Raw genomic sequence first — 7,193 nt, 5'->3', positions numbered from 1 at the left:
TATATATACATACAGCAGCAGTTTCCCAATGGTATAAATTTTTTTTTTGCCTATTTGTTTTACTTTGACCCTTGCCTGTGTTATAAATTAGATTATTTTTTCGTCTCATATTTTCCCGAATCCTATTTGGTGTCGCTTGTATATATGTCCGGTAATCCATCCCATGAGTTTGTCATGTACTTAGGTATAGAATCCAAGTAAAGTATGTGAGGTATGGCAAGAATCGACAGCTTGTTAATTTCCAGTCATATAGTCACCAACCTGACTATGCATCATCTTTGAATTGATTCTGTAATCTTAAAGTTGCTTATCTTTTGATGTCACTTTACTATTTTTATGAATTTATCATTCGGACTTGTTTTCCTGTACATTAGGATTATTGTCTTATTTTCGTTAACAAACATTTTGCGGGAGTTGCTTCATTAATATCCACCAATTATATTTGGTTCTACCTATCCTCTCTCTTTCTCTCTCTCTCTTCAATGTCTCGTTAGGTAGGTTCAATTCACTTTATTACTTAGTTCTAATCACTAAACGAATTTTATGAGACGACTTCGCAAGATATACTGTTCTAGGACGATTTCGTAAAGACCTTTTCAGAACCCAAACCTACAAGCTATGAAGACATAGAGAGACTATTACAATATTAGAATAGACATTTCAATCACCGCCCTGGAATTCCACGTGCTTTCACCGTCGATTTACCTTCTGGTGAAGTATTTAATGTTAGTATTGCCATTGGTATTGGTATCTGGTGGGGGGAACTAGTTTTGCCAAACGCTGGTGGCTACCAGAGTTGCCACCGAGTACTACGATGGGAGTGTCAGGATTCATTTCTTGGGACCGCCGAGAAATATATATTAACTGGTGTGAATCGAATCCACACAGTTTTTGTTGACAATAGATACACTAAACCTAATCAGATCCTCAGCACAAATTCCAGTTACAAGTATGTTTTATAACAGACATTTTTAAAACTTGATTCTTTTCCAGCATTCATCTAAGTTTTATTTTATTTAATAGTTTCAAAACTAATCATGAGCAGATAGGGATGTAGCCAAAATGTGGGGAGTCCATGAGGCTCGAACCTTACGAAATTGCCGTACGGTCAAACATTTAAAATTTACATTTCTTTATTCGTTGTCGATTTCCCGCCAATTCAGTCGAATGCTTGAAGTAAGTCTATTTTTTTAGATTAGTTCATTCATTATTCTGAGCTCTCTTAGACGGATTGACCGGATAGTTCATCGTTTAAAATATTTATGAATATTTTATAAAAGCTCTGAAGTTATATGTTTAGTTAAGAACTTTTCACTCCGACGGGTTGATGATATTATTACTTAAGATTCCCAGCCCAAGTTTTAATGACTCAAACTTTTTAATTATCTGTAAAGAGTGGGGTAAGTGCTGCTTTGACTGCCGGCTTCGGTGAGTTAAACCTGTAGCATCTGCTAAAGAGACTGAGTTCATCACTATAATAATGGAGTTATATCGTTTCTTATTTTTTTTTTGTGATGTATGCCATCATCATTCACTGTGGAGCTTGTAATTTTTTATTATGGCATTAGGTTTTATGCACTTTTTAAACTTTAAGATTGCAATTTAGAGATAACGAAAAAATCAAGTAATAGTTTTGATTATTATTTCTTTCTTATACAAGAGAATTTGTTGAACTTGATTTTGACAATTGAGGCTTTGTAATTGAGACTATAGTCAACATTTGAGATATTGTATTTAAAAACTTTTGGGTCATTCAGTCTAGTATAAATGTATTTTTGAAATGGTCAAGGAAAAAAAAACGAATATTTAGCCTTTTTTCAGTTTTTTTCCTTTTTGATGCCATGTGTATTTTTGATATGTGTTGTTTTATACATTTATAAAAATAAAAAAATAGATAAAGTATTCTACTATTTGAATCAAAACTTGTCCCTATATACTCCGAAGTATTTTATATACTGTTTTGTTTTATTTTAAAATTTGGAAACTTAAAAACTGCCAAAAATAGGGCTACCTCTTTGTTACAGCAGCTATAAAGTCTTTAGAAAAACCTGCAGTGCAGAAATGGCCAACGAATGTAATGCCATTTCAAGTCACTAAAAGTTAAAAATAACAAAACATGATCTATTTTGAAAATGATTTTAATATCTTTAAACGACCTTTCACGAAAATACTTTCTAATGGTAACATTGGTGCTTTGGTTCAGTCTAGTTCTACTCATCTAGTTCCACCCATCCCTACAGCCCACCTAGAAGGTTGAAACGGCAGTGGCCAAGAGACTTATAAAATAAAAATAGACAATTGGAGTTCTGGCAATGGTCAGATTCTCCACTCAAGTTGAGTGTTTGCGGTTTTAGCGAACTTGCTCAGCCTCCAGTGACTCATTACCAGTGATGCGGTGAGAGGGATGCGCTGGGATCTTATGGGCTCTGCTCTACCCTTGGGTACGCTACAGGTGGGGGATAGAGTGGGCTCAGAGATCCTCAGGTCGATTGTGTAAATATTGTTTATAGTGTAAAGGTGATTAGAGATTATTTTATTTATTTTTTCATGCACATAGTTTGATTATGTTCATTTTCTTTATCCTTCTGTTTGTATAAATTTTAAGAGAGATTTTATTCAGTTTTTGTTTTCATTTATTTATTTATTTTTCATTCTTATTTTATTTTAGTATGAATGTGATCATTAATAACTATTACCTATTGCCCACAATTGTGTGGCAGATTGTAATATCTATCAATAAATAAAGTGGTTTTATTAAAAAAAAAAAAAAAAAAAAAAAAAATAGGTGCATTTAAAATAAATTTTTACGGCTACGATTTTCTTTTGTTTACACTCTACCTTGTCCATTTCTGGCATACGATGAAAGGGGGTTATCTATAGGTAACCAACCCATTCTAATCATAGTAATGGGAAGTTAAATTTTCATTCCGTGGGACCGCCAATAAATAAAAAATTCTCAAACGGGATTAGAACTGGCGTTTCTGCAGGTACAGGGCTGCTAAATAGATGTCTTCCCCCTCTACTACAACCGACCCTATTGCTACGAATCGTTCCAACATTCCAGCAACAAGACCTTGAAATGTTTTTCAAATACATCAATCAATAATGCATCCCAATACTATCCAATATAGAGGAATAAATTGTTTTGGATCACATCCTCAACAAGAATTATTTATTGTAAGAGGTTGTTGTTAATAAACAATGTGTCTACTAAATGATGTTTATTTTAGACCTGAAATAAGTTATTTTCTGTTTGTTTGTTGTCTGATGTGGTCCATTTTCAACTACATTCTACTTAGTCCTAATTTATTATATTGTATACATTCAACGGAAAAACTAGTTTGGAGCCAGGCCAACAGTTCCGCTAAAAACCGTAAAATCCTCGTGCTTGGGGACAGAAGCTGTTTGTATTGAAAATATAGTGGATGTAGGTTCTGACCTAACTGAAGATAAATCTAAAAATGACCCAAATTCAGTAGTTAATTAGAAAGCTATTCCTGTCGTGAATTTTAAGCTATGATTTAATTCGAAAATGATTTTTATGAGATAATGTCTGGACATGGTGTAGGTTTTAGGGCATAAAGTCCCTTTTTACCTAGATCGTTTCTGGTTATTCATTTATTCTCTCAAATATTAAGTCGTACTAGGACGCTAAGTATATTCTGACCCTTTCTATACACGTTTATTTTAAAGGTAAAATAATCTGTAGCTAGTGTTCTACGATGATCATTTTAATGCGTATCCTATCTGTAATTTTGGAGAATGTAAATAATATATTTACAAAATAAGAAATAGAATAGATGGAAAAGATAAAATAAATAATTACAAAAATACATTTTTAAACCTGTAATAATGTAAAATTCATTTTAATGTATTTTAATAATGTACTGTAAGATCTTCATACCAAAACTTTGTAATTAACCTTCCTTAATGAAAACACTAATTATTCAATGTGTTTTTTAATTTACTTTTTAATTTTTTAACATACGTCTTTTGCTTTGTTCATTGGTTTTCAACCTGTTTTTGCCTCTATCCCTCTTTATTGTAATTTATTCAATGGGCTATACGATAAATATTCGATATATTATATGATATTACAATATTATAATATCATGTATAATATTTAATACGATGGTATATATAACGATATTAATACACGATGTTAACATTAAAATAATTTTGCTTCCTCATTACCGGAGGTAGGAATGTAGAAATTTAAATGAAAAAGATTTCACCAGAATAGAAGATTTTAATTTGGATTTTACCTTTTGAATATGAAGAAGCTCATTTAGTCCTGTGTTTATCTATCTTCAATGAAATAAGTGTTCAGTTATAATAGATCGAACTATTTATCCTATTTTAATGAAATTTTCAGGAAATGTGTGGATTCGTTCTTAGTTTGGGTCTAATTCGATTTTATTTGATCACACCAGCTATTTTCGGTTACGCATGCGCAAACGTCATTTCCTTGATACACCTATATTTCAAAACAGTATAAAAAAAAATAAAGCAGATTTATTACATTATATCAGCATGGAAAACCCTGGAATTCTTAAACGGTGATGGTCCTCATACCATTTAAGTATTACACTTAAGGTTAACGAGTGGTTATGAGACTGCAATTTTAGTAAGTTGTTTTTCTTTTCTTATTTTTTTTATCCTGTTTTCATTTTTTTTTTTTCATATTTCATATAGAGTGTAGGTAAAATATTTATTAAAACGTAGAAGGTATAAAAATATTAAAATTCAAATACTTACAGTTATTGTTCTATTGATACAATTATAAGGATAAATACGTTAAAAAATTAGTTTATACTGGTCACTAATCTTGTTATCAATAATCTTATTTATTCAATATTTGTCTAAAATTATGTATATATTGCTGTTCAACTTGTCTCATGTGGGTGAACTAAAGTTATCTGTACCCGTCAGATTTTTACAAGATTGTAAATCTTTCACGTATAAAGTTCTATTTCTTTCACTCATTCTACATATATTTCGAAAAATGATTGTCCGGTTTAGGGTAAAGTTGGAGAATAGTGTAGATGTCGTGTTATTATCTAATATTACCTTAATAAAATTTCATCAACTGCATACTTTCACTTATTTATGCGAAACACTTTAATACATATATGTTTCACAACGGCTCTTCCAAGAGATTTTATTCTCAAACGACAAATAATTAGCCTTAAAATAATATAGACAATTATGTAGGAAATTTAAATATGTAAGACAAGAAAACAAATGAAATATAATAATTTGTAGGAAGATAGTCCTGATGGCAGTAAATAGAGGTATCAAAATAGTAAAAGAAAACTATTTATTGTTAATCAACGTTTCGCCCAACTTTGAAGGGCTTCGCCAGGGCTGAAGAACAAAGGGATGAGAAAGATGAACAACAATTAACAATAAATAGTTTTCTTTTACTACTTTGATATCTTTATTGATGGCCACCCGAACCGCCTCCCTACTGCCTACTTCATACGGTCAACTATCTTCTTCCAATAGAACTATAACAATATTATCTTATGTGTGTATTAGCTTACCATTTCAAATAAATTATCATTTCTATGATTTTGGATATTAACGTTCTTGTTTGGCATTGCTTATTATATGAAGAAAAAAGGTACATGTAAGAAATTTGAAATATGAAATGCCAATAAGCAAGTAATAAACTTGTAAAGGTGCCTGAGATTGTATACCATCGAACCTGAAACGGCAATAAATCGTGAACTAACCATTATGAACAGTTAAAGGTGACCTAGGTACCAGACGTCCAGCCCAGACCCACCCCCCTGTCAGTCACTGGGCATGACAGTCAAGTCTTGACAAAGCTCCTTGTCCTTTTAAGTAGTTTTGCTATTGTGAAGTCCGGGTCCTCACAAAGACCAAAGTCAAAATGTTTATGACACGCTGTATTTTCTGTTTCATTTAACCTGTCTATTGCTTTCTAGGGTTGGGTTTAGTTCTCTTTCGGGAACAATTTAAAGATACTTCTTCCACTTTCATTTTCATATTTAGAAAATGGGTCATTTTCAAATTGACGGACGTAATTTGAGTCAATGGCTTGTCTGACATTATTATGATTGTTCTGACATATGATTTAGAACAACGTTTTTCAATAAAGACTTTTTTTTTTTATTATTATTATTTATTTATTGTAATTTACAACTGTACAAAATAATACAACAGGTAAATATGTAGTATGTTTCATATACACTTGAAAATCTTGGGAAGGAACCACCCATTGGTGGTACTTCAAACATTAATTTAAACTAGAAGGCCGTGGCCATCTTCTACAATAAAGACTAAATTTTATTTTGAATTAAGTGAGTAATATTGGCCATGCTGTAGCATGTAAGAATCGTTTTACATAGACACAGTCAACACTTCCATTATCGCATTGGATAGGTCATGACAGATTTGTGATTTTAAGTTGCGTAGTACTGCTGTTTTGGGAAATTTTTAGTTCTTGTTATTGTATAGGATGGCATATTTATAGGCCCTTATGAATTCTAGGGAGAACCATATTTTTGTGGAATTTCATTTTGGGAGAAAAAATACTAACGTATCTATACCTGTTCTACATCAGTCAAGAGAAAAATATATGGATCCATTTTTTATTGTTTAAAAGGGCATTCAAATTTCTTGGAAGAGGCGCATCGCTCTTGGGAGAGATTGGAACCCCTTACACACATTTTCAGCAGTAATAACATTAATTACCTTTTAAATCCATGTCAACATTAAAATTACTAACTGAACTAAATTGATGAATAAATCTGATGTTTTGCTTATATTTATATCTATTTTCTACTCACCGAAGACCTGCTCAGAATCCGATATCTCCTCTCCTGTTGGAGTCCTGTAATAAAAAATTATTTTATAGTTCTTCATAAAAAATTATAATTACACAGTTTTTATTATTTTAACACATCGATTACTGGTTAATACTAAAGTTATGAACCAGACCTGGGGAAAAAATGTTTTGATTATCATTAAAAATTTTTATTCCAAAATATTTAATTTTTTGTTATTTTGTACTTCCTTGTTATTATTTTTAAATGGATACAGAAGTTTTTTCTCATGTGAAAGAATGTGAGATGATATCAACGTCATCTTCTCAGATTTTCACTTGTATACTTTCTGCAAAATTCGGAGATTCCATTAGTATAGCGTATAGTAATAGCGCTCGA

General features: G+C 31.5%; 1 protein-coding gene across 1 annotated transcript in view; it reads right to left on the bottom strand.

Moving 5' to 3' along the window:
• Window positions 1-6,869, bottom strand: part of LOC106690080 (frizzled-2) — a 71,859-nt gene extending 64,990 nt beyond the window's left edge. The window contains exon 1 of the mRNA XM_067049375.1: window positions 6,819-6,869. The gene's annotated coding sequence lies outside the window, so the exon portion shown is untranslated. The remainder of the gene's footprint in view (window positions 1-6,818) is intronic.
• Between the last annotated feature and the right edge of the window lie 324 nt (window positions 6,870-7,193).

This window comes from Halyomorpha halys, unplaced genomic scaffold (assembly GCF_000696795.3).
Source record: "Halyomorpha halys isolate HHAL.00 unplaced genomic scaffold, Hhal_1.1 Scaffold1571.1, whole genome shotgun sequence".
In the NCBI taxonomy this organism is placed as follows: domain Eukaryota; kingdom Metazoa; phylum Arthropoda; class Insecta; order Hemiptera; family Pentatomidae; genus Halyomorpha; species Halyomorpha halys.
Note: the sequence above shows the minus strand (reverse complement) of the source record. Positions and strands in the feature narration are given on the sequence as shown.